General features: G+C 48.5%; 1 long non-coding RNA gene across 4 annotated transcripts in view; it reads left to right on the top strand.

Annotated features, from left to right (window-relative positions):
* Positions 1-5,236: 5,236 nt before the first annotated feature.
* LOC103347857 (uncharacterized) overlaps positions 5,237-26,290 on the top strand; it is a 371,873-nt gene continuing 350,819 nt past the window's right edge. Inside the window, exon 1 of one of the 4 annotated variants that reach the window (XR_011389665.1) lies at positions 5,237-5,728. This is a non-coding gene — a long non-coding RNA (uncharacterized lncRNA). The remainder of the gene's footprint in view (positions 5,729-26,290) is intronic. The other 3 variants (XR_011389666.1, XR_011389670.1, XR_011389669.1) reach the window with 3 other exon arrangements.

Here is a 26,290-nt window from a genome sequence, read left to right as displayed (position 1 = left end):
CAATTGCGTTAAGACTCATGTCCTGAGAAGGAGTCAAATTTTGCCAAAAAATAGAACCTGCTGGGTGTCAGTTTATTATGTCCTGTGGTGCCAAGCCTGGCCCAGGACTTGGGAAAGAAAAGAAGGGGCATCTCCTGTAATTGGGGAGAGGCAGTTGCCAGGACGAAGAGTAGAATCCACTCGTGTTGTTTGATAATTTATGGAAACATGATCATCGCTACTCTGGACAAACTTTTCTACGCAGGGACTTGGAAAGTGGAGTCCCTGGGAAAGCAACAAATAGAAATGTCTGCTGTGAGCTTCTGAGCCCAGCCGTGCCCTGCTACATTCCGCATCCACTTCCCACTTTTTCACGTCATCACCAAAGTCCCTGGAGCCCCTTGTAATTAGTTCCCATTCTTCTCTTTGAGTGAACTTCCACATAATTTGTTTTTCATGTGTATTAGCTGAGCATGAAATCCATGTTTATTTTGAATCCCCCAGTTTGTCATGAAATACCTTCCTGTGTCTGATTTTGTTCCTAATAAAAGTACTGAAATGTTGCGGAGTTGCTACCTTTGGAAGCCTCCTACCAGCAGTTTCCTTCATCACCTTTCAGAACTGAATCCCCTCTGTCTTTTGAAACCTGGCCTGCTTTTAAATATGTCCTGGCATATAGCCTTCAGGACAAAAAAAAATAAGTTCTCAATCCATATAGGCGTGTTGAGAGTTTGAAGAAGTATTTTAGGAATAATGCACTCATTAAAATAGAAATGGAAGTTGTAAACGAAATGCCCACTTGTCCAGTAACATGCATTTTTATAATGGGTGTGGCAAGAATCCCCATAAGGGGAAGGAGAGAGTAGGAGAGAGGTGGCCAGAGATGATGGAGTCCACCAGCAAAGTGGGGGGTGCAGATCAAATTTCATGAAGTTGCTTGCTTCCTGCTGCGAATCTTGTTAAACCTCAGAGAAGCCACATGGGAGCGGCCATTGGTTCAATGCTTACCCAAATGGTTTCTTGACAAACCCATAATTTTGTGCCATTGTTGATTTCCATGGTTTCTGAAAGATCTTGCTTAGAATGCTTCCCTAGAAAGGGACTATGCTGTATCTAATGAGAAACTACATGTGTGCTAGGATTCATTCACACTAAACTGCTGGAGAAGTGGTGACACTGGGATGGGTTGGATGACTGTGTTGTTTATTTAAATGGGACACTGACTCAGGGCATTTCATGAGACTGAAGCCAAAGGAAAAACCACAACAAAATTCACAATACAGTGTTACCGATAGAACATCTAACGTAAAACTAAAAACACTGGTTGAGTTAATCCTGCGTTGTTTATGCATACGATGGGCATTGGGGTAAGATAGTAGTGTGGTGACTAAAATGCTTCCCACAACAACTTCTGTTTGCCTTTCCTTTAGTGTCTCAGGCCCTCTCACATTTTCTTCTTGCATCAGAAGCAGGTCTTCTCTCATTGTCCATCTGGTAAACTGCCACTTCCCTATTAAAGGTCAGCTCTTTCTGCACCTCCCCAGTGGAACGGCTCCTGGGCCCCAGGCCTGTGGCTCTCTGGGTATCTTTGCATTGCTGTCTCCGCATCATAGAATGGAGAGGTCTCAAATACTAGACTGAATGCTGCACTCAGATGGGGATTGGATTTCACATTCATACTCACTTGTGTTACTGCTTGTGTGCAACACAGAGTCTAGAAACTGCTAAGGGCTAAGGAAGAGTCTATTGGGTAAAAAAAGCATGTATTTACTGCACAACTATCGTGTAGGAGTCAGGAGGAACTCCGCACCATGTAAGGCATTGTATTTCAGTGCACTGTGAGCTTGTAATCTAGTTGGAGTGGCAAGACAGATGCTGCTGAAAACGCAAGTGAACAATGCAAGACAAGAAGCAGTAACAGGCACGTGGGATGACCCCAGGGCCACAAACACTAATGTGATAGAGATTGGCATTTCTTCTAGGCTGGCACAACAAGCAAAGCTTTGAAGTGATTTCTCTGGAGAGAAGTCATCTGTCTCCTTCTTATGGATTATAAAATTAGTTTCTGTGTCTTTCATGACACTCATCACGTCTACACTGTCATTCAGACGCGTGCCGTGTGTCATCTTTGCTCCCTCACTAAAATAGATTTTATTCACTTACAAAACTATCCTAAAGTGCAGGGTGTAGCAGTGTGTGAGGGATACAGTTGGTGCTCAGAGCAGCTCTGATGCACGAATGAAATGCTTGCTCTGGATGTGAGCGCTGCATGCATTCCAGGCGGGGGATTTCACAACCTGCTTTTGTGGTCACAGAATGCTCAGAAAAAGAGAAGGAGTTACATTTTCCAGTGAAGAGTGGGTTTGTACAAATGGATAAATTCAAGGTAGGCTTTCTCAGAAGACAGCATGGTAGGAGCCCAAGATGGGAAGGGAGGTGGCAAACTGGGTGGAAATCATGAGGACTGGTGAAGGAGGAGGGTGAGAATGATGGGGGAAAGGCACATGGACGCCTTGCAAGCTCCAAGTCTTCCCCACATTGGGTGGAGGTTGCATCATTTTATCTGGCTTCTCCAGGGAGCTCCCACTTCCTGTTGATACCGCAATGGTGGTCATGGCTTCTATGGCATTGTGGCACACAGAGAAGGATGTGGAAGAGAGAATAAAGAGATAAACAGATGTAGGAAAGGTCTGGTTTAAAGAATTAAAGGGTCCCAGAGAGTTCTTGAGCTAATCTGGCTGCAGTAATGGCCTGGCTTCTGAGGTTAATTGAAAGTTGATGGAGTTGCTGAACTAGAAAATTTGCGAAAGTGTAAACGCTTTGGCTTGTTTGTGTAGATCCAGGACAGCTTCAAATTTATATCTTCTTTTTTTCCCCCTGTGTAAAGTACTTGCTACAGCAGCCAAAAGACTCATGTATAAAAATCTTACTGCGGTGAATTGTTTGAAAAACTGTTGGTTTCTACTCTCATGTTTTCTTTTCAAAGAACAAGTGACTCTGTGCTACACATTCTTTGATTTTTTTTTTTTTTGCATTTTTGTTATTTATTTGACAGGTAGAGTTATAGACAGTGAGAGAGAGAGAGAGACAGAGAAAGGTCTTCCTTCCATTGGTTCACTCCCCAAATGGCTGCCACGGCCAGCACTGTGCCCATCGGAAGCCAGGAGCCAGGTGCTTCCTCCCTGGTCTCCCATGCGGGTGCAGGGCCCAAGCACTTGGGCCATCCTCCACTGCACTCCCGGACCACAGCAGAGAGCTGGATTAGAGGAGGAGCAGCTGAGACAGAATCCGGCGCCCATATGGAATGCCGGCGCCACAGGCAGAGGATTAACCAAGTGAGCCACATTGGTTATGCTGGCCCCAGCATTCTTTGATTATATTAACACAAGTGCAGTATGAGATGGTGGAGCGTCACACCACGACTGTGTTAGAAATGGACAGATGGGCTAGCGCTGAGGCACAGCAGGTTAATGCCCTGGCCTGCAGTGCCGGCATCCCATATGGGCACCAGTTTGGGACCTGGTTGCTCCACTTCCAATCCAGCTCTCTGCTTTGGCCTGGGAAAGCAGTGGAGGATGGGCCAAGTGCTTGGGCCCCTGCACCCGCGTGGGAGACCTGGAGGAGGCTCTTGGCTCCTGGCTTCAGATCAGCACAGCTCTGGCCGTTGCGGCCAACTGGGGAGTGAACCAGAGGATGGAAGACTCTCTCTCTCTCTCTCTCTCTCTCTCTCTCTCTCTCTCTCCTCCCCTCCTCTCTCTGTGTAACTCTGACTTTCAAATAAAAATAAATAAATCTTTAAAAAAAAGAGGAAAGAAATGGACAGAAGAACTCCATGGCCATAAAGTTGAATAGGCCAGAGCTGGTGCTGTGGTGTAGAAAGTTAAGCCTACTGCCTGCATTGCCTGTATCCCATATGGGCACTGGTTCAAGTCCTGCCTGTTCCACTTCTGTTCCAGCTTCCTGCTAATGTGCCTGGGAAAGCAGCTGAAGATGGCCCAAATGCTTGGGCCCCTGCACCCGCGTGGGAGACCCTGAAGAAGCTCCTGGTTACTGGCGTGGGATCCGCCCAGCTCCAGCCGTTGCCATCATTTGGAGAGTGAACCAATGGATGAAAGACCTCTCTGTCTCTCCCTCCCTCTGTGTGTAACTTTGCCTCTCAAACAGACAAATCTTAAAAGGAAATTGAATGGGCTCTCCACCATAGGTAGAGCCATTGCCGTTGTAACCCCCATGTAGGGCAGGAAGTGGCCGTCCTCGGGGGTCACAGAGCAATGTGCCGGCCAGTTCCTGTGGCTTCCTTGGGAGGGGCATTCGTTTTAAGCCTGTGTGTCCTTTGAAGCTGGAAGCCATTGGCTCCTGCCAGAGGCCTTGTTAGGACCACGTGAGCATCTAAAGCATGGTCTGGGGCGTGGCAACCTTTGTTCCTGGCTCTTGTTTAATAGTTTCTCCCTGTCTTTGACTAAGAGAAGCAAGTCAAGAGGATTATCCTAATGCAACAGAAGTGTTTCATATAAAAAGTTCAAAAAAGCAACCCAAACAAATTCCAGTGTCTCTCATCTGCTGAGTACTGGTTTATTACGGAGCCAAAATGGAAAATATGTTGGTGGTGAGTGGGTCATTTTCTCAGCCTCTACAGCAACTCTGCTTTCTTCGATTGTGACTGATTTACAAGCAAATGTAATTGTCCTTTCAACCACAGTAAATCAGTAAAACAAATGTTTTTTTCCTCATTCAAAGCCCTTGAAAGTGCGGGCTTCAAAGGCGAGTCCCTTCTCCAATTCCTTTACTAGAACTCCAACTTGTTTCAATTGCTGCAAAACTGCAAACCATATGCCCTGAAATGAGAATAAAGACCCGCTGGAGGAACATCTTCAGGGTCTAATAAAGTGCAAACTAGGTGCGGAAAGCGCCAGGCAGGCATTTCAGAAACTGCAGAACCGGAGTAGCTTCGTGCGGCGCCGCAGTTCCTGGGCGCCCGGGCTCTGAGGGGAACGCGCCTCACACGCGCGTGGCTCGGATGCGCTCCCTGCAGGGCACTTCGCGGACCTGGGGTCCCAGCTCGATCTGGTTTCTCAGCGAGGCCCTCTTGTCTGCGTGGCTGTGAAAGGCACTTTGGTCGGGCTGATCCGGGATAAGTAGGAAGCGGGTTTTTTTTTTTAGCTGTGCTGGGCGCCCCCTCCCAAGATTTATTTATTTGAAGGCGGAGTTACAGAGAGGAAGAGACAAAGCGGGGTGGGGGAGATCTTCGATCCACTGATTCACCCCACATTGCCTCAGCAGCCAGGGCTGGGCCAGGATCTTCCCCGGGGTCTCCCACTTCACAGGGGTCTCCCGTGTGGTGGGGTCCAAGTCCTTGGGCCATCATCCGCTGCCTTCCTAGACGCGTTAGCAGGGACCTGGTGAGAAGTGGAGCACGTGGGAACTGAACCTGTGTTCACACGGGATGCTAGTGCTGCAGGCAGCCGCTTAACCAGTGCACCACAACACCGGAAACCTTGACCCCCGTAAAATGCTGCTGTCTCTTTAAACTGTTGATTTGCCCACCCACCTTCCCAGGATGCACCTGTTGCGTCTTGCCCAGGGCGCATGCTCAGACCCTACTCTATTTGCATATCCGATGGGGGCGATGCCTCGGCTTCTTTTTCCTAAGAGGTGGCAGAAGGCGTGTTTTCCTTCTCCTTTAGGGCTTGTGCTGGTTTTCTCTCCACCGCAGGCTGGTCTTGGAGGGACCTCCCGGCTCTCACTCGAGGTACGGTTTTCCGGGATTGTTCTGTCTGCTTGGTTATGGGCGACTCAAGCCCACACCTGCGCGGCCAGGCCCGTTTATCCCCTCACTGCCGGTAAACCCTGTTCCTATTGGAACACCAGATCTTCTGTGTGGTCCTCTGTCTGTGGGAGGGAACCTGGGGTAGACACTGATGTTGGCACTGCCCGCGGCAAGGACAGGAAGTGGGAGTGGTTCTGTGCACGCCTCAGCGTTGTGTCTGGGAAAATGGTCTGAGAAATCCTGCAGACTGCGCGGCGGGGGTGGAGGCGGCTGTGGGAGCTGTGCAAAGAGCTGGTGTCGCCAGGGCGTGAGGAGTCATCAGGGATAAGGCACGTGGCCGAGCTGCAGCCTGAGGCAGATGGGGCGCTTCCGGGAAGGGGGGGTGTGCTCCCTGAGCGTGGTCACTTCCGGGAGGGTGGGCACTTCCGGGAAGGGGGTGTGCTCCCTGAGTCTGGGCACTTCCGGGAGGGTGGGCACTTCCGGGAAGGGGGGTGTGCTCCCTAAGCCTGGGCACTTCCGGGAGGGTGGGCACTTCCGGGAAGGGGGGTGTGCTCCCTAAGCCTGGGCACTTCCGGGAGGGTGGGCACTTCCGGGAAGGGGGTGTGCTCCCTGAGCCTGGGCACTTCCTCCTAGATGGAGGTCCTGCCGCCGTGTGGGATCCTAGACGGAGGTCCTGCCATGGTGTGGGGATCCCAGATGCAGGTCCTGTCACCCATGTGGGGATCCTAGATGGAGGTCCTGCCACCGTGTGGGATCCTAGACGGAGGTCCTGTCACCCTGGTGGGGACCCTAGATGCAGGTCCTGTCACCCGTGTGGGATCCTAGATGCAGGTCCTGTCACCCAGGTGGGATCCTAGATGGAGGTCCAGCTTCCTGGATTAGGCTGGCCCAGTCTCAGCTTTTGTGGTCATTTGGAGAGTGAACCAACAGATGGAAGACCTCTGTTTCTCTCTCTCTCTCTCTTTCTCTGTCATTCTGTCTTTCAAATAAATAAGCAAATCTTAAAAGAAGACAAACAGGACTGTCGGAGGGACAAGGTTAGATGTTTGTCTTCCCTCAGGTGAAGACAATTCATTTTAGAAGCAAAGTCTTTTTTTTTTTTTTTTTCCAATTAAAAATGATTCATTTGAGAACCAGGGAGAAACAGAGAACGCCCATCCAGTGTTTCATTCTTAAATGCCTGCAGTGGCTAGGACCTGGCCAGGCTGAAGCCTGGAGCCAGGAAACCCATCAAGGTCTCCCATATGGGTTGCACAGACCCGACTTGAGCCATCACCACTGCCTTCTCCAGGGTGTGCAAGAGCAGGGAGCTGGAATTCAGGACAGAGCCCGGAATTGAACCCAGCTAAGGAGCCACATTTTGAGGCGGGGAGTGCACCTGGGGCTGTGCAGGACCCAGTGATAATGTGGTTGATTGTCCCAGGCCTGGAGGGGACCTGGGGCTGATGTTCAGGACTAAGGTGGGGAGGCTTTGGTCCTACTCAGATGTCAGAACTTAGGCCTGTGCTGAAGAAGAGAGGCTCACAACTCAGGTTTTTGGATGAATTTCCTGATTTTCAACACAATGGGTTATTAGTTTCTCCTAAACTCTGCAAAAGCCAAATGAAGTTATGATGTTAAATTTTCTTGGGACTCCCCATCAGACCTCTGCCTCCGTGTCCCTGTCCTCTGATGGTTGTGGTGGGGTGATACAGTGCAGGGCGGGAGAGGCATCACAGGTGAAGGCACTAGAACCAGTGAGGACACAGAGGCAGCAGTGGCCTTGGGGACAACTGCAGCACCAGGGGAGAGGCCAGCCAGTGCGGGGGAGAACCAGGGGCGACAGAGTCAAGAACACAGCTGTTGAGAGATCAAGACCTGGAGGGGCTTGTAGCCATGTACTGCATATATTGGGTGTCGTTAACTAAACAGGTCCCTCCCAGAAACACGTGCCCAAATCCTCACCCTTGATACCTCTCAGTCTGACCTTACTTGGAAACAAGATCTGTGCATATTTAGTTAAAGAACTCAAAAATAAATCATCTTCCGTTAACTGGGTGGATTAATTAGATCCTAACCCGGATGACCAGTGGCCTCCCAAGAGGAAGGAGAGGGAGATTTGAGAGCTTGGATCCTGATGAGGAACATGGTGGGAAGGCTGTCTGGAGCCAGAGGCAGAGAGTAACTTGGTTCATCCACAAGCCAAAGAGCTGCAAGGATTGTTGGAGCCAATAGAAACCAGCACAGGGCCAAGGGACAGGTGCACCCTCAGAGCCTGCAGAAGGAGCTGGCCCTGCCAGGGGCCTTGGTTGAGTACTGCTGGCCCCCAGGAGTCTGTAGGAATGTATTTATGTTGGAAAGTGCTTGGTTTTCCTATAGGATTTCTCTAGGAAGCCACCGAGATAGATGAGGGAGAGCACCACAGGGCCGTAGCATGGGGAGTGACAGGGTGTGATGTGAGGGAGGACCCCTCTGCCAGGCACAGGGCCCCAAAGCTCCTCAGAGTCCCTGTGAGACTGCAAAGGAGAGATGAGGAGGCCCTGGCCTTGGGGCTGAGGAGCAACAGAAAGGGCATCGGTGAGGATCCCTGCACGTAGGAGGAAGAATTGGCAGACCTGGGGGGTCTCTGAGGGATGGAGATGTTGCATCCCTGTCACTGGGAGATGGTGAGGGTGGTGGTGGGGTCCGGGAGTTCATTGTGTTAAGGTCACTAGTGGATAGCCATGCGATGGCACCTGCTGAAGTAGACTCCAGGAGGAGGAGGAGGCTCAGTGGACTATGTGAGGTCAGTATGGACAAGCTCAGCTTGACAGCCTACGGGTCATGCGGGTGAGACCACCAGTAAGTTTTCACAAGTCGTACCTAGCCTTTCAGGGTCTCTGAGCGGAGAAGCCTTAAGGTGAGTGAGCCCCTGAGGTAGGTGGAGCTGGCCCAGGAGTGTGTGACTATTGAGAAAGGTTGTGAACCCCTTGTCTGGCATCTTTGGCTACAGAGACAGGGCCGGCTCTGCCTGGGCTTCTGTGTGCAGTTAACATGTAGGACAAATGGTGGGGTTGCAGGACCACTGCTTTGCTGGAGGTGGTTGAACTTGGAGCTGTGGGTGGGCACTGGTGCCCTGGCCTGGGCGATCCTGCTAAAAGCCAGAGCTGGTGTAGAGACCACAGTGCCGCAAGAGGAGCAGGCAGCTTCGTCAATGCTTTGAGCCACTGAGTTGCCTTTGGCCTCTGGCTCTTCCTGGATGACTGAAGAGGGTGCCACGAGGACGTCAGTGATGGGTTGTAGCCCGTGAGCTGCTGGCACCCAGAGTGCCTATCGTCATTAGCTTCACCCCAGGCACAGCGCACTCTGATGATGCATTGATGACAGCGACATCAAACCATGCTTTCAGGCCACCGTGTGGGGGAGGCCAGCCTGTTTTTGGGAGAAAAAAAATACTGTCACCATCAAGGGAAAGCCAGTGCTGGCCTTGCACCCTGGTAAGTGGGGCTGTATTTCTGTTGACAGAAGGCTAGCAGAGGATCACTTTCTAGGCCACAGTCACCAGTTGGTCTGCAGGGGAGAACTGAATCGCGGACCTCTCCGCCATCATGCCTGTTACGTCCTCCTTTTCATGTATGGCAACAACAACCCATTGGAAAAGTGCAGTGCCTAGTTTGAAGCTACCACAAAAACTCCGATCCTTGGATGTGTGTTATTTCATTATGCTTCAAGTTGTTTTCTTTAGAACTGGCTGATTAATGTGATTTTTCTCTCCATCACGACACCTCTCTCCCATTGGATTATTGGCTTTGAAAGTGACTACGTAGGCCCTCTTTAGCTTTCTTGTGTTAACTGTTGTGCAGGATTAAGCACTAAAAACATGATGCCACTGACTTTTTTTCTCATATGAGATATATGGAAACCATAGAATTAAGGTGTCATTGACTTTTTAGTCTTTTGAAACCAGTCCTTTGTCAAAATCAGAATTCTATGGACTGATTTCAGTATTATATAATTGCTGTTCTGTTCCTGTGAGTATGTTTGTATCTGTAATTAACCATGAATTTTCCCTTTTACATTAGTCTGCTTTGATGTAAAAAAAAAAAAAGCCTTCAGAAATGAGAGTATGATGCCAACATTTAAATTCATTATCCAAAGTAGAAGATATAAAAAATAAGGTGGTTGCATTCATTCATCCACTCAGTTCTTCATTTGTTGGGTGGGACCATCTGCAGAGGCCTGGAGTGGCCTGGGCACCTTGATGCCTAAGGAGCACAGACTGCAGGAAGCGTCACTGTCTTGGGTTCCGTGTTGTGTTCCTTCTTATGTTCCTGTTCCCGTTCCTGTGTTCTTCCTTGAACAGAAACGTGGCCATCCTTTCCAGCTCAGGGATTATGGGATTGAATAAATCTTTGTGAAGTTTGGGAGCTCAAATTCTACCTACACATTTATTCTCATAGCTTTGTTCCTAAATATTCTGGGTCCCTCTGAGGTTAAATGTTGCACCAGTGAGGAAAGGGGCCTGAACTCTTGTCTCCCAGCCTAGTGGAAGTGGCTGTGGACAAGGAAGACATCAATATGTCAACATTTATTGGACGATGGTTTTACACTAGACCTTGTGCACCTAAGCTGTGCACAAGGACAGGACAGTTCGTGTCCTGGAGGACTTGTGCAATATTCAGTGGACAGATGTGTCACGAAAGAGTTCTAGTACAACAGTTGGAGTATGTTGGGACAAGTTTTCCACAAAAGGTAGACACTAGGAGGCCAAGCATTTAATGGGGAAGGTTGCATTTGAAGTCAGTCTTTGAGGGTGGGTAAAAGTCTCCCGAGTGGACCATGAGAAGCGTTCCCAGAAGATGGGAGTGAGCATGCCCAGGGAGGGGGAAGTGAGGCACAGCCATGATGCAGAGAGCCTGGCGGGCCATGGAAACAGACACCTGGGAGCTGGGGACAAAAGATCCCTAAGGCAGGCAAGGATCAATCAGATAGCTTCATGCACTGCGATATGAAGGCAGCGGGAGGCCAGGCAGAGACTAAGCAGAGGTCTGATCGGCTTTGCAGTGTGGGAAGATCACGTTGCTGTAAGCGTGGACTGAAGGGAGTAGGGGCCAGGAGTGGGAGACTACTTAGGAGCTGAGGCAATGGCCCATTTAATGCAGAGCAAAGGCAGTGGCCTGAGGAGAATAAAACAGTTGGAGGGACATTCAGACAGGGCAAGGGAACAGCACCTGGTACCTGAACAGTGGCAAGAGAGGCACAGTGGGGCGAGTAGCCACTGCCGAGGTCAGAGCGTGGGTGAACAGCATCCTGGGAAGGCATAACTCACAAATGGCTCTGACAAAGTCTGCAGAAGGTAATGACGCCTCCCCTGGTGCCTGAGACTGGTGTGTACACACCATTCAGGCTCTCAGCTGGGACTAGAGTCCAAGTATCTCCCCCACTTCTCGTTCTCTGCATCTTTATAGGGGAGAACCAGGAAGCTCAGACGTGAGTGAACTCGACCTTTGAAGCATCCCTCTCCACTGTGTGCGTGGGTGAGACCTCGCAGAAGAAACTGGCCTCTTGGCAGGAGTAAACTAGCACTGGACTGAAAGGCACGCGCACTGTAGCCAGGTTGTCTCATGGCGTGAGTGGTGTGGGTAGAACCAGGAGCGCTCACCTTGTGTTTCATGTAGAAAGCATCTTAGAGGTTTGTGGTGGTTTCTTGGCTTACGAGATGAGACGGACGAGAGGCAGCAGTTCAGTCTCTCTCTCCTACTCTCCGTGCCTCAGGCAGATGGGCTCCTGCTCTTTGAAAGCTCACTCACACACCACAGTCAACAGACACAGCACATGGCAGTCTCAGCGAGTTGCTACAAGCCCCTCCACTGCTCTCAGAACATCCCATAGGTTTTCAAACAAACAACATTTCATTGTAGACGAGATCCTTATGACTGTTTGACATTTGGATATGAAATTAGAATGGAAATCTGAATATAAAGGCAAGAGAAAATGAAACAAGTTAAGTTGAAAGTGTTAATGTCATTGACTGTGAGCGTGCTTGCTTGGCAGGCTCTGAAATGGTTGTGTGCCAATTTGATTCATCACTCTACGGCCACTAGAAGTGAATGGAAGAAAGTTAATTTTTTTTTTTAAATAACAGTGTCTAAAGGTGGTTTTTAATCCTCTTTTTTTCTTGGATTTTTTATTTTCATTTTATTTGAAAGGAGAAGGGACACAGGGAGAAATAAAAAGACAATGAGAGGAGCAGAGAGAGATCTTCCATCCCCTGATTCACTCCCCAAATACCCTCAAAAGCCAGGCCTGAGCCTGGCTGAAGCCAGGAACCTGGAACCCAATCTGGGCTACCCACCTGGATGTCAGGGATCCAGCCACTTGAGCCATCTCCTGCTGCCTCCCAGAGATGCCCATTAGTAGGAAGCTAGATCAGAAGTGAGGCACTCAGGGCTTAAACCAATATGGGATATGGACGTCCCAAGAGGCCTCCTAACCTAAGCCACGTGGACTGCCTGCTGTATTCAGAACCTGGTTTAGAAAAGCTTGGCAGTGTCTCACGGCCTGGGTGGAAAGGGACAGTCAAGCCCCCAGCACCCTCCCCACGGAGAATGGAACACCTGGGCTACTCGGGAAACACTTTGAAAACCATGGAGGAGGAAGAGCAGAGGTGGCTGTGATCTTCCATGTCCTGTGAGATCCACAGTTCAATCTGGAACGGGCAGTTCTAGGGGCAGTGTTTGGCTGTCTGTGTAAAAGTGCTGTAGAGGGTAGCCTGTTCTCCTGCCAGCTGCAGCTCTTCTCTGGTCTACCTTGCTGCGTTCAGGCAAACTCTCTTGTCTATAGGGATGCAGAGTTCCTGTGATCATTTTGAAAATGTGAAAGTGTCAAAGCATAAATGCAAGGCAAGGGGAGCTCATAAAATTAGCAGTGCTGTTGCGTCGTTCGGTTTCTGTCGCAGTAGCTGTGAATCTTATTTCTAAACACGAATGTTTAAAAATGCCATGCTCCCTTGTTTTCTGAATTAAAGAAGCCCGTCTTTAAGCTTGTCTCCTGTTGGGACAGCAGACAATTCCATGCCATCCGTTGCTTGGGTTCCAGCCTTACCCTGTCCTGAGTTCCAGGACCTTGCGGTGAGCAGGTTGCTTGCTTCACTTGTCCTGGTCACAGGGGAATTGCTTATATCCTGGGAACTGCCTGTTAATGTAAAATAGTCTGGAATGTGCTCTGTTGCTTTTTGAACTTCTTTCTATCCCTGAAGGTGACTCATCTCAAGATGGTTTTCCAGGGAGTTTGTGAACAGAGCCCTCGCCTTCTCCTGGAGGGCCCCAGACGTCTCTCCTGCAATGAGACCCTTGATTATGATGCTTGGAATTGTCACCAAGGATCATGCAGTCATTTTGTCCCCGCACTTCCCCTATTTCTGCCTTGGTTTTCAGTGCCCGCACCTTTACCCAGCCTCTTTCTGCTGGTACAGGGCACTTTGTATGACACTCAGAGCTATTTAAATCCTGGCAGGATGTGGGTTTCAGCCCCACCCCTGCCCATCTCCGTCCTCAGAGCTGTTTGCTGTAATAGATGTGCTGGGACATCTGATGGAAGCTGCCTGGCAGTACAAACTGCATGGAACTCTAGATTGCCTCCAGCTTGATTTTTTTTTTTTTTTTTTTTTTGACAGGCAGAGTGGACAGTGAGAGAGAGAGACAGAGAGAAAGGTCTTCCTTTGCCGTTGGTTCACCCTCCAATGGCCGCCGCGGCCGGCGCGCTGCAGCCGGTGTACCGAGCTGATCTGATGGCAGGAGCCAGGTACTTATCCTGGTCTCCCATGGGGTGCAGGGCCCGAGCACCTGGGCCATCTTCCACTGCACTCCCTGGCCACAGCAGAGAGCTGGCCTGGAAGAGGGGCAACCAGGACAGAATCCGGTGCCCCTACAGGGACTAGAACCCGGTGTGCCGGCACCGCAAGGTGGAGGATTAGCCTAGTGAGCTGTGGCGCCGGCCAACTTCTTAATCTTTAGCCTGCTCCATCATGTGTGTGGCTGAGCTAGCACGTGAGGAGCTATGAAACACTGGGGGTGGGCTGAGATACACACCAGCAGCCTTCTCAGTTCTCCGGATTTCCTCGCAAAAGGCATTTGTGTTAGAGTCGGAGATGCATCGGGCTGAAGTCCACACAAGATGGACTTTGAGGTCCATGGTGGCAGGGAGTCAGCACAGTTTCTCTTTTTTTGAAGATTTGTTTATTTTATTTGAAAGAGTTACAGAGAGGTGGAGTGGAGAGAGAGAGAATGAGAGAGAGAGAGAGGTCTTCCATCTGCTGGTTCACTCCCCAAATGGCCACAATGGCCAGTGTAGGGCCAGGCCAAAGCCAAGAGCTTCCTCTGAGTCTCCCACGTGGGTGGTGGAGTTGCAAGCATGTGGGCCATCTTCTGCTACTTTCCTGGCACATTAGCGGGAGTTGTATTGAAAGCAGAGCAGCCGGGACTCAGACATAGTTCCATATGGGATGCTGGCGTCGCGAGTCATGGCTTACCCACTGCGCCACAGCACTGTGTCCTGGAAAGCCACTTTTTTTCTAAAGGGTGACAATGAAGATCTTCAAATTTCATTAGCAAATGCATCAGGGGGGAAAATATAAAAACACTCAGAACTCCATCAATGCGTGAAGAGTAGGTGGTTTTATATCAGGAGACCCTGTGAAAAGCAGAGGGAAGTCAGAATGACAGCGTGCTTAGTACCGAGTGGTAAGCAAGTCGGGAAGGAGACCATAGGCTGTGCACCAAAATGCCTTCCTATGCGCGTTTCCCTCACAGCAGTGGAACCTGGGCTGCTGGGCGCCTTGCCCTCCCACCGTCCTGGCAGAGTTGTGGGAGGGGCATTGGCCCCTAGTCTCATTCTAGTCTCACGCCTGCATGTTGTTTTGGGCTCTATTTTTGCAGTGATACAAAGAAGACATGCAATCTGAAGACATATCATTTCCATGAATTGCAAAATTTTGAAGCGTAGTATTCTTAGAGATGAGTTTTCCCCCTCAATAGCTAACAGCCTGTGTGGATGTGGGGAGCACCTGGCTCGTGGCTCTGTTTGATTTTACTTGTATTCATCACCAGGTGTTCCGTGCAGAATAGTCTAAACCCTTTTTAAGGTGTGATTTTATCCATAAGTCACTGAAAACACAGAGGCTAAGTGGAATGAGAAGCCATTTAAAGAAATGCCAGAGGCAAATGAAGATTCTAATTCCCAAGGCCAGGGTGTGCAGGTAGAATACCTGGGTACAGGCTGGAGACAGGAGGAGGCAGCTTACAGTAGAAGCACAAATGGTGGGCCGAGAGACAGGTGAGATGATATGACTGTCAGTGACAGCAGGGCTCGGGCCGAAGATTTCTGGGCAGATCTAGCAGTCTGGTGTCAGGAGGGCGTAGATGTCAAGGGATGCAGGTGGCCTCCTACATGGAGGCCGATAGAAGCTGAATTGGCGAGACATGGACAGCAAGACCCCTGCAGAGTCAAAACGCAAAGGAGAGGCGGCTGGCAGGAGGCCATGCTGGTTCTTGCCAGAGACTCCCTCAGGCATAGTTAGGGCAAGATTGGCCTTGCAAAGGGAGTCCCCTGTCCTGTGTGTGCTGCCCTTGACATCGGCCGTGGAAGGAGTCATGGCAGAAGCGAGTTGTCATTCCTGGAGTGGGGACAGCACTCCCATGTTAGAGGGGAGAGGTGTGCACCGCTTCGTTCAGTGCAGCATGATGGCCTGTGGCTCTTGGGCCTGTGGTCTCAGCCCAGTGTCCATGTCTTGGTGCCTTTTCTAAATGGAGATGTCACACAGAGGTTGAAAGTGGAGAAACAATACAAGTGGGCCTGCACAGCCCCTGGGGAACCCAGCTGTACCAACTACTGGCTTTTATTCCTTGGAGTTTCAGGTAGGCCGACCCCTGGGACAGGAGTGTTAGAGCATGCAGTCGGTTTTCCTCCTTTCTAAGTCGTGGTTGTGTTCCCAGAATCCGCCTGTGAACAGGAGGACACATCCATTCACATGGTGCGCCGGCTTTCTGTTGATCGTTTCTAATAAAATGTCGCTGAAAGATTTCTCTAGGATGGCAATGTCATTTTGATTTTCATGGTCACCCACAGCTGCTTCCCAGGGAGGCGTGATTTATATCCGGATTCTCATGATTTTAAACATGAAGCCAGCTTTGGGTTAGGATTCTAATTTCCAATTAAGCAATACATTACTTGACGGTGACTCTTGGTTTAATGACTAACAAGCTTGATTAGTGGGGTTCAACTGGATCCGTTTGAAAGGGCAGAGCAAACCTCAGAATCACGTGTGCACTCTCCTTAGAGATAACAATTTCCAGTGTTATGAATTTTCATGAGAATTAATACTGGGATTTGTGTCTTCGCAGATGGAACTTAAATAAGCAAGCAAACAATTAGCTCTTCAAGCTGCCTGTGGGAAAAGCCCTGACTTTATTACTTACGTCTTGTTAGCCGCAGGAAAACTGGAGCGTGGGAGAGGAGAGGAAGGGAAACACGGTGACCTGTTAGCTGTGTGTGTGTGCGCGCACGGCTGCGAGGGTCTTGCCTCGTGACGGCTGCCTCAGAGTGGAAGCTGAACCCCCGGTGTCGACGAAGAGCAAGTCGTGTAAGGCTCAGCTGCTTTCTCTTGTGGCCTTACTGCTCTCCTGACACCACATTTTCTTCCCATTTGCAGTCCTGGGATCTTCCTTGTACATTTTAGGGGACTTAAAAGAAACCTGGCCAATCAGGGGCTTTGTTACTAAGCTCTCAGAAGTCCCAGGCGGGAGTCCTGCCCCTGGGATCTGGGCTTTGGCTATGCCTTGAATGTTTTAGAGAGCTTTTGTTTTAGGAAATCAGGGAGAGGGCAGTCCCTCGGCAAGGCCTCCTGTTTCTTGCAGAGTTTTTCTTGCCAGTTTTCCCTCTGGCCTTTGCCTGAAGAGCACGGGAGTTCCAAGGGGAAGCCCGTTTATGTATTTAAGATGAAATCTGAGTTGTAATTTCCCAAGAACAAACACATTACTTGATGATAAGTGAACACCCTCGTAGCCTTGCCTTTGAGTTGGAGACCAACACGTGTGAATCACAGAGGCCAGTGTGGCAGATCTCACCCTGGTCTGGGGTTTGACACCTCTTGCATCTAGCACGTCCCAACCAGGCTGGCCTGGAAACCTGAAAACTGTGGCAGATTCTGTGTAGGTCAGAGTGCCCCTGACCCCCGTTCTCCAAGTAGATACACCCACAAGAGACTAGGAAGAAGAATGAGGCGCTCTGTGCATAGAGATCCAGTCTTCTGGCACTAAGACAGAGGCAGTGTGACTGTGGCTGGCAGCTGCACAGTAACTCCCCGTCCAGCCCTTCCTCGTTGGAGCAGTGGTCCATGCTCCCAGCACGTACTTCAGTGTGCCAGTTCTTGAGATAGTTAGGCACACTGTTGCTGAAAATTGTGTTTATAGCCTGTTATTTCACATCACCCAGTGATTTTTCTTTTCAAGTTGTTATTTAATCATTTTATTTGAAAGACAGAGAAGCTGCCCATCTACCAGTTCAAACCCCAAATGCCCAGGAGTTGGGAGCTCAATCTTGAATCTTCCAGGTGGGTTGCAGGGACCCAGTCACTGGAGCCATCGTATGATAGTGTTCAAATGGACACATAAGCAGGAAGGTGGCAGGAGCAGAGCCAGGACTCGAACCCAGGCACTTTGATATGAGATATGGGCATCTCAAATGGTGTTGTAACTGCTGTGACAAATGCCAACCCACATGCAGTGATTTTTTTGAACTCGGTCACTTCCTGTTATAATTCCCTTTCTGTTTCTGTTACCTATAATGGACTCTGTTATCTGCAATTAAAACAACAAACAAATACAAACAATATGACTGGTAGAGCCCTCCTCTTTGGGAAGTCTGCCTGCCAGGTCTTTCGTTCTTAGAGGGTTGCACCTACACGTCCTCCCTCTTCTGACTTCTGCTCCCACCTCTGGCTCCTGCGATGCGTGCTGCGCACCTGTCTCCTTTAGAGCTGTCACCATCTTTTATTTTGCGTGGCCTTAGTTTTACATGAACTGTTGGAAAAGGCTGTGAATGTTTAGACTTTGTTGACCTATGAAACCCACATGTATTTGAAGTTTCTTGTCAGCAGTCATGACAGAGGGCAGAGTGGGGCTGCTCACAAAACCCAGGGGATGGCCGAGTGTTCCTGGCTCTCAGTGTGAGAGGTCGAGAAACTCACCGCTCGGCTCTCCTTTCATATACTTCTGAAATGAGTCTTGCTTCATTATTCTGCCTTTTTTAATCCCCGGGAAAGTTTGTCTTTATAAAGATTGCTCCTTCTTAAGTGTCACGTGCCCTAAGAATTACATCCATGCATTCAAATTCCAGTGGCTCAATTTGATGTAAAGAGAATTGGGAATGTGCCTGTCATTCTGTCATTGTTGCTGCCACTGCTGTCCCCTGCAGCCCACCTTGTAGCCACAGTCACCTTAAGCCATGGCTGGTACTCACTCACTGGCTTGCCCAGTCCCCCATCCCAGGCTTGATTTGCCCCTCATTTCTACTCGTGTTGGAACTGGTTCCTTCCCCTGGGTTGCATAGATCAGGTAACTGTTTTGCTCTGTGCAGCCTTTGCTAAGACATCAGAAGTTTCAAGGCCTATTCCTTTTTTTTTTTTTTGACAGGCAGAGTTAGACAGTGAGAGAGAGAGACAGAGAGAAAGGTCTTCCTTCTGTTGGTTCACCCCCCAGATGGCTGCTATGGCCTGTGTGCTGTGCCGATCCGAAGCCAGGAGCCAGGTGCTTCCTCCTGGTCTCCCATGTGGGTGCAGGGCCCAAGTACTCAGGCCATCGTCCACTGCACTCCCGGGCCATAGCAGAGAGCTGGACTGGAAGAGGTGCAACCGGGACTAGAACCCGGTGTGCCAGCGCCACAGGTGGAGGATTAGCCTAGTGTGCCGTGGCGCGGGCCATGCCTGTTCCTTCTTGAAAGAAGCAAGGCTCCAAGCAGGAGTTCAGAATGGAGGAGGGTGTACAGAGCAGGCTTCACATAGGTGGCACTTTAGAAAATGGATGAAGCCTTTTTGGTTACATCTTGAAGAATTTTCACTCCTAGAATTCACATTCTGTCCATGTGCAAGAGAAGTCAGAGCAGGGGGAATAAGAGAGGCAATAGTGCAGTGTCAAGGAAGAAGAAGTCACAGGCCAGAATATGAGAGGAGGTTTCCAGCTCCTAGATGGGCAGAACCTGTCTGTGTGTTTGCTTTCTGTGGCCCTGTTGTGTCTGTGGGGCGCTGATCCTCATCGTCTGTTTCCTCTGAGGGCCATGGACACAGAGCTGAGGGCTAACGCTCTGGCAGGAGGGCTAGAATGCAGGGCATTTCCTTCTGTCTCTGGGTAGAAAGCCCTCTTCTGTGATGGGCTCCAGCAGTTAACCAGTTTGTGTGGAGAAGGGCAGGCTGGTATAGTGCAAAAGGATTGGGCGTGGTTTGCGCTGGTGATAAATTCTGGTTTCTTAGCTAATACTGTATTGACCTTGGTCAAGTCACTCTCTTGGAACCTACAGTGTACTCCCCTTAACTGGAAACTACTTGTGTGTTTGTATCTGCTGTCCTTCCTGGATTGATGAGATCAGATGAGATAGGATATTTGCTGACAGCACGTAAACAACATGCTTCAGACATGTTAGTGGTCACCCCAGGCAGCCTTGGTTACACAGTATTTTCAGGGAGGAATAGCAAACTGTCTCATTCGCACTCATACTCACTTCTTCAGTTTGGAATGTTATCCTCAGGAGGAGCAGAGATGGGCTCCTGTGGTATAAGATAAAGAAGAACTCGGCCCAGAGCTCTTAGAGGCTTCAGAATTGAGAGGGAACTGAGACCAGGCTTGGGGAAGTAGAGAGGATCAAGACAGTCAGGAATTATTTTAAGCAGAGGCAGCCTGGGCATGATGTCGCTGTCCCCAGTCTGGAGGACAAGGCCTCTGCTGCTGACGGGACAGCTTCCACCCAGCCCTCTGATAGTGAGGGTGTTCCTAACACATCTGCTGCTTCAAGTCAGTGGGAACAGTCCTGGGGCTTGGACATCACCAGGCTGGGAGTCAGGCCTGGAAGAGAGAGGAGTCTTGGCCAGCTCCTGGTCACACACTTAGGTTGGCCGCCTGCATTTGGGGGACAGGAGATCTGGTGTCTTTAGCCTCTACAAGAACATGCTGGAAACAGCTTACATAAGATTATATGCGAAGAAACTTTACAAATTTATGGGAAATGTATATTATGAAAAAAAAGCTATGCATGCATTTCTTTTTTTTGCACAAACATAAAGTTACCTTTTAATTTCATTTTTCTACAAACTGAAGTACCCTTGTACACCGTGCGCTGGGAGATCATGTTTTATCTCAAATTTATTTATTTAGCGCTTAACTAATTTCTGCATCAATTGAAAATAGTCGGGTAGGAGGGAGTGCTGGATGACCAAGGGCCTTGGTGGGCAGGTCACTGGAAGAATACAGGCCCTTGGTAAGGAGAGCAAGTGGAAGCCAAAGACTTCCACTTCATTTCACATTTTTCTTCACCTTGATTTCATCAGCAAACACTGGAACATTTACGAAAAAAATGATTTAAACATTGCTCTTGGTTGCACCATTCCTGGGCACTGCGTGTGTGAGCTGGGAAGGACTTGGGGCTCTAGGGCTGCTGCATTCTCCACGTGACGAGGCTGAGCTGAGCGAATTGGCGAGAACAGGACGCAGGTCCAGAGCAAGCTCTGGGCTGAGTCGGGACAGGACTCAGTGGTCCAGACTCTCGTCCAGCCCAGGGGCACTGTCATAGCAACACAAAGCATCTCTTTGCTAACATTGCCTGTTTTCCCCCTCAACATGACAGAAGAAGCAACGTGTGAACTACACTCAGCACTCCTTAAAGGTACAGTCCAGCTGGGGCATTGATTCTGCATAGATCAAAGCGTCTTTCTGTCCAGGCCTTGCGTCATTTTCTAAGGCTTATGGCCTGGTACTGCACCAAGAAGTGACAGGGAAACCTTCTTTGGAAGAATAAGTCCATTTAATTAAATCAGTGTTTACAGAGAACTCAACACATACAAGGTGAATTGGGTATTTATTTATTTTTTGACAGGAAGAGTGGACAGTGAGAGAGAGAGACAGAGTGAAAGGTCTTCCTTTACTGTTGGCTCACCCTCCAATGGCTGCTGTGGCCGGCACACCGCGCTGATCCGAAGGCAGGAGCCAGGCGCTTCCTCCTGGTCTCTCATGGGGTGCAGGGCCCAAGCACTTGGGCCATCCTCCACTGCCTTCCCGGGCCACAGCAGAGAGCTGGCCTGGAAGAGGGGCAACCGGGACAGAATCCGGCGCCCCGACCGGGACTAGAACCTGGTGTGCCGGCGCCGCAAGGCGGAGGATTAGCCTAGTGAGCTGTGGCGCCAGCCTGAATTGGGTATTTAAAAAATGAGTAAAACCTACTTCCTAACCTCAAAGAACTTCCAAGCCTTCAAGAATGAAATAGAGAAGCCCACAAATATAATCCAAAACTATTTTGAATGTGACAGACACGGCACCCATGGCCAGCTCTGCATTTTCTAAGAACAGTCAGGTGCACGCTCGCTGCATTCTCTGCTCCAGACTGCCCTGCTGGCTCCTGCCTGGCATCAGTCCCTCTGAGCAGATGTGAAGGTCCCAGCTTTCACCTGCTGTGTGTTGTAGCCAGTGGGTCACAAGAAGAAATGGTGTGTGTCCCTGGGGTCCACAGCAGATGCTGAAAGAGAGAGCAAGAATGAAGCTTTGTTGGATCACGGTGCTAGGTGTTGTTACAGTGCTACCTAGCGTATCCTGATCTATACACCTTTATTCTGACCTATTTATGGGAAAGTGGGCAAATAAGTACAATTATAAATGAAAGTGTTTGATAAGACATATTCAATAATTGAAACAATATTTTAATAAACATAAATAATGAAATATATGGAATACCTTAAATATAAGTTGACAATGTGAATATCATAGAAATCAATTATCCGTGTAGTATTATTCCAGGGAAGTATTTTTAAAAAATATCTGTTTATTAATTTATTTGAAAAACAGAGCAAGAGAGAGAGACTGGGAGAGATAGAGAGAGAGAGAGAGAGAGTTTCTGTCTTCTGGTTCATTCCTCATATGGTCATGACAGGGCTAGGCCAGGCTGAAGTGAGGAGCCAGGAGCTGCACTGTGGCCTCCCACATGGGTGGCAGGGGTCATAGCACTGGGCCGTCGTCTGCTGCTCTTCCAGGTGCGTTAGAAGGAAGCTGGCTAAGAAGCAGAGCATCTGGGACTCCAGGTGGCCCTGTGACGTGGGATGGCGGTGTTGAACACGGCAGCTTGACCTGCTATGCCCCAACACCAGGACCCAGGGAAGAATCAGATGCTCAGATATCTCCGAGTCTGTTTTGAGTTCCTCTTGTTGCCTTTTCTCACCTTGCCCTACCCTAAAGTATTTTGCTGCATTCAGGAAAAACATTTGCATTCTCCCCTCTCTCAGTCCCCTTTGACGTTCTGACTGAGACGAGTGTTTTACAGAAGTCACCCAACACTGATCGCAGTCTGAGGGTTTGAAGTCAGTGGACATACAGCACGCAAATGCAGATTATCTGGGTCGGAGGAGTGGAGAAGCTGAGAACAGCCTTGGGCTGCTAAAGATATCTCAAAGGTCAGTAAGTGGGGAAATCTGAAGAATGTCAGAACTCTCATCAAGAGGACTGCTTATTAGAAGGATGAAAAGCAATGTTCATTGCTGGGAAGAAGAAAGAACATGTAGAATTAAGTTTTGCCAAGTTTTTATTTTGTCTTTTTTTTTTTTTTTTTTTCCTTTTGGCAAAGTGGTGCTGGTGGCTGGGGCTGTGACTGGGTTTTGTGCAGCCAAGGAAGTTGCAAGTGGTCGTCCTAGCCAGTTGCAGTCTCCAAGAAGTGTGAAATCACTCCAAGTTCAAGAGCGTGTAACACTGCCTGAAGTCTATTGAAATGCTTCCAAAACACATCCAAATTAAGTCTTCCAAGCTCCATTGCTCTATTGGTGCCATCAAATGGAGCGATTGTAATTCGTGAAATCCTCAGAAATGCCCAAGTGTTTTTTCAAATAGAACGGCATGTGTCACAAACAGGTTTACCCATTTGGCGATGTGTGACACCAACCAGTCATTTCATTCCCTCTGTACACCACCCCCAGCCCTTTTCCCTTGTTAATTTGGATCTTCCTTGGTTTCTTGTCAACTCCTTTGACTGCATCCAAGGGAAACTTGGAGAGGTCCTTAAAATAGAAATAACAGGGAAACTTGAGGACATTCCGCTTTTCTCTGTGTCAGCACTTAACCTTTGTTGATGGAACATTTTCTTTGCAAATAGTACAAATTGGAAGTTTCCCTGGGATCAGAGTCCAGCCCTCCCCACAGCCGACTTCAGCCTGAGAGTTACTGTTCTCCCGTAGAATTATGTTTATTCAGCCTCAGCTCATTTCCCACTTTGTTGTCGCTCCGCTCTCCCCACAGTGTTATTTAAGCGTCGAGTCATTTGGACAATGAGCTGTTTGGTTCTGAATTTTGGATTCCTGAAAGAAGCATAAATGTTTGCCCAGGGTTGGTCTTTGGAGCATTGATCAAATGCCTGCTCCGTGCAACCAGCCCGACCTTTTACTTCAGAGACGTGTGTAAATTTCCTGTGAATTCATTCATTTTGTTTCACCTGCTGGGAATCATGTTTACATACAACAATACTGTAAGAACCTATTGAGAAATCCTCAGTGCTGTCGTTAATGTATTTTCATTTCGTGCAGAGGAGGTTTTTATTGTCTAGCCCTCCACCGACACCCTATTCATGCCTTCCATTATCCCGCTAGCTTTGTCTTCAGCTCAACACATTCTCTTTCTTCCCCCTCTGCCAAGTGATTATTTGCATGAAGATTTGCATTTAAATGGATGTGGAAAGTACATTAACAACACCTACACTCACCATGTAAAAGCTGCACAGTATTTGTGGCTGCCAGACATGAATGGAAAAAAAATTCAATGAATGTTTTGTATGGAGAGTCCTCAGGTAACTGCATTGTAGCACAAAGACAGTTCATTAGATTGTATTTAATACTGATTATGCATATAAAAGTGCGTGAATACAAATGCCCTGCTCTCAAAAGGGAGGCTGGGAAATTCTACTACATATATGTGTTCACTTAGGGAACTGAATGTCTTTCAGTGGTTGGGTTGAATGCAAAGGCCTCTAAGTGGGTTAAGAGCATATCCCAGGGTGGATCCTCCTTGACCTTTATGACCTTGACAGTAGAATAAGGAAGGAGAGGGGAGAGAATTAAAATCTAGTACTTTGTGTCAGCACCTTTGAGTTTCTGTTTCCTTGAGTAGCTCAGATGATAAACTTTCTCTCTCTCTCTTTTTTTTTAAAGAAGGCTAGATACCAGAGCAGAGAAATGGGGGGGGGGGGGGCAGAGAAGGGGGCTGAGGTGGGTGGGAGGTGGGGGGAATAGCAGCATGCTTTCTGGGATTTTAGATGTCTACTGATTTGAATTGAAAGCAAAAAAAAAAAAAAATAACCTGGAAGGAGGAAAGACATAAAAAAATTGAACAAAGGGAAGGAAATGGAAAGAGAAGGAAAAGGCTGAAAGGGACAGAAATCCGAGCAAGTCTTCATTTGGGGGCGGGGGGAGAGGCAGCATGAGAAAGAGCAGACCCTCTGGGTTTGTGTGTGACGCGGAGACTCCTGGGTTATCTTCCAGGATTACAAGAGAGAAAATGAAACTGGTCTTGGCAAAAGAATTCTATTGAGGGATAATATCTCCCCTTTTACTGTTAATTATTTTATGTTTACAATAGTCAGTGTAAATGTGTATTATTTTTACAGTAACACATGGCCTCGCATAAATAATTTACCCAGGATATATGGCTAATTTCTAATTAACTTCTAGCTCTGTTAGTTTGCTTTAGATTAAAACCCTTTCTCTTCCTAACAAGTCCTTGAAGGGGAGCAGACAACCTAATTACAGACATTCATTGTGGAATATTTATATTTAGCAATTTAAAAAGGTAATATCAAACGAGAAATGTAGTGGAAACTAAAGTAGAAGTGGAAAAGGTTGCAGTAGAGAGAGGAAAATTTATTATCTGTCTTTGTATTTTTATGTCTAAAAGAAAAAAAAAGATGAGAGAAATTTATCAGCAGGTGGAATGTAGTACGGCACTAGTACCTCTGTGTTCCCAAAAACAATTTTCCATAGGCTGTGTGCACTAAAGAGAAATCCATAAACATCAGAAACAAGTCTCTAACAAGTCTTCATTGTTTATACGGATGAAAAATAGCCATATTTCCCTTCCCGTTAATCCAGAATGGACCCGAATAAAGCAAATTCACTGCATCCAATGAGATTTGTAATGCAACAGTGGAAGAATCTGATTTCACACATTATGGGCAGGGTCCTCCACATCCCAGCCGTAACAAGGGTAATAAATAAAGTCTCCTCTAAAAGCAGGCCCGTAGCCTCCGTAATTGACTCGCCATCTGGATGAGACACGGCGGTTTCCGAAGCCAGGAGCTCCCCTGAGTCAGTGGGCGCGCAGGGAACCACCATGGGAACGTGCGGGCATAAACACACCTGTGCACGCAGCCTCCTCCTCAAAGCCGATGCTTTAAAAAGCTGCAAGATGGGAGCAGCTTCTTGTTTTACACTTGTATTCTTGTAACTGACACAGCCGAGGGCCCTCACGCCTGGGGGCCTTATAGCCTGAACTGATTGGTGTCACCTTTGGAAGTGGGATAGCAGCTCTGAATTCACTGAGGTTTACATAAGTGTGGTGTTATCAGTCTTAATGTGCGTGTACAATACATGGTGTAATTGCTCCTTTGGAGCTGTTAATGCCTTTTTATAGCCAAAAAACAATTTCCCATCTACTATATGTATTAAGTAGGAATGTCTGCCTACAGATTTATGTTGAGAATGCACTAAAAGAAAGCAAAGCAACCTGGTGTGTGCAGTCGTCTTGGTAAAGACCGTACACTGGGGTGCATTTGTTCTTCCAAGAGTGTGGGGGGCGTGAAACGCTGAGTTCTTTGTCGTTCCCAACTCTGGCTTCAGAGCATCTGCTCCTTTTCTGTTTCCTTCTGCCTTCAGTCTAAAAGGCCATCCCGGGAATAAGTGAGAAAATACAGAGCAAAAAGGTTTATGTGAAAGCAGCAAAAAAAGAGAATGCTACGCTCACTGTTTTAGAACCGTCTTAGAAGACACGGCACAGACTGTGTGAACAAAGACAGTGGGAGACTGGAGGGTGAAGCTGGCTGCCCCAGGGCATGCAGGGGCAACACCAAGGTGCCTCCTCACTCTCTGTTTTCCAGATAATTCTTTCATGCTGTTACATGATTTTCACCAAAATGGAGGTGCATAGATACCCTGGTTATCTTTCTGCTCGTCCCGATCCTTTCTCTGCGCCTCTGTCTGTTTCATGCCTTTGACGTTGGCCTCCCTGCCAGCTGGCTTCCAGTTGGACTTGGCCAATGCAAGACCTTGGCAGCCGATCAAAGGGCAGAAGGAGAGGGGCT

The sequence above is a fragment of the Oryctolagus cuniculus genome, chromosome 6, assembly GCF_964237555.1.
Source record: "Oryctolagus cuniculus chromosome 6, mOryCun1.1, whole genome shotgun sequence".
In the NCBI taxonomy this organism is placed as follows: domain Eukaryota; kingdom Metazoa; phylum Chordata; class Mammalia; order Lagomorpha; family Leporidae; genus Oryctolagus; species Oryctolagus cuniculus.
Note: the sequence above shows the minus strand (reverse complement) of the source record. Positions and strands in the feature narration are given on the sequence as shown.